The sequence below is a fragment of the Petromyzon marinus genome, chromosome 52 (genome assembly GCF_048934315.1).
Source record: "Petromyzon marinus isolate PM22_M1 ecotype Great Lakes invasive population chromosome 52, UKy_Petmar_22M1.pri1.0, whole genome shotgun sequence".
In the NCBI taxonomy this organism is placed as follows: Eukaryota; Metazoa; Chordata; class Hyperoartia; order Petromyzontiformes; family Petromyzontidae; genus Petromyzon; species Petromyzon marinus.
In genome coordinates this window covers 7,811,672-7,813,259 of record NC_133718.1, presented here as the reverse complement: position 1 = coordinate 7,813,259, position 1,588 = coordinate 7,811,672, and positions in this window count along the sequence as shown.

The following is a 1,588-nucleotide window of genomic DNA, read 5'->3' as shown; positions in this document are numbered from 1 at the left end:
TTTTGCGTCTCGGTTTAATCTTCTTAATGCACGAGCCCATGGGCTTCTCAACCTGTTTCATATTGGAGCAAGACAAAAACAAAGATAGCCATAACAGACTGTTGGGGCAAGTGCTGTTCACGAGCGCCTATGAAGGCCGGCACGGCACCACGAGGGGGTGGGTGGCCAGCACCACGCCCGCTCGCCTTTGTCTCTCCATTGGCGATGTTTACACACCGCACCAGATGCTCATTTGAGGCTGAGTCGACCTATGAGAAGCCCTGGACCGGTTAAAATAATCGTCACCAGTGTTGGCCGTGAGCGGGAATCGAACCCGGGTGATCGGGTTCGTAGCGCAGCGCGCTAGCCGCTACACTACCGCTCTCCACTACAACAACACACGCACACACACACTCGAGCTTACTCGATATTCGCGGCTACACCGAACCAGTACATCAGTGGGCCTGTGTGGATGGATGAGAATACATTGTGGCTGATAGGGAATGCACTGTTCAATGCTGACACAATACTGATCTCGCCGAGGACAAGGCAATAAAGTGGCGCTGTCAAGGTCCGTGAAAAGAATTCGCCCAACTGCGTGCGTGTATTCGTGTCCGTGTCTTTGTGTGTCCGTGTGTGTCTCCATGTCTCTGCGTCTGTTGGCCCAACTACGCATGCACGACCGTGTAGGTTGGCAGGGTCGGTGGTGGTGGTTGACGGCTTTCTCTGCTGCAGCACTGCGCCAGGGTGAACAATGGAGAGGGAAGGGCTGGAGATGGGGAGTTTGGGGGCTTGAGGTGTCGTTCCTTCCTATAATTCCGACAGTTCCGTGGCACACCTGGGATTTCCCCACGGCACGCTTGGAATTTCCCCACGGCACACTTGGGATCTTGCCACGGTATACCTGTGATTTTCCACGGGCACAACTGGGATTTTGCAACAGCACACCTGGGATTTTGGCACGGCACACCTGGGATTTTGCCACAGCACACCTGAGATTGTGTCACGGACACACCTAGGATTTTGCCACAGCATACCTGAGGGTTTCCCACTGCACACCTGGGATTTTGAATGAATCGGGAGCACACGCGAATGAATTGGGAGCACGTGTGAATGAATACATCGGAGCACGTGTGAATGAATACATCGGAGCACGTATGAATGAAACGGTAGCGCGCACGAATGAATCTGGAGCACGCGTGAATGAATGAATCTGGAGCACGCGTGAATGAATGAATCTGGAGCACGCGCGAATGAATGAAAGGGGAGCGCGCACGAATGAATCTGGAGCACGCGTGAATGAATGAAACGGGAGCACGCGTGAATGAATGAACGGCAGCACGCGTGAATGAATGAATCTGGAGCACGCGTGAATGAATTAAACTGGAGCACGCGTGAATTAATGAAACGGGAGCACGCGTGAATGAATGAATCTGGAGCACGCGTGAATGAATTAAACGGGAGCACGCGTGAATGAATGAACGGCAGCACGCGTGAATGAATGAATCTGGAGCACGCACTCGCGTGGTCGCGGGGGACGCCGTCGTCCCGCCCCCTCCGGCTACGTCACGCGCGCCCGCGGTTTTGCAATCGCGCGGTGCCCGCCTCG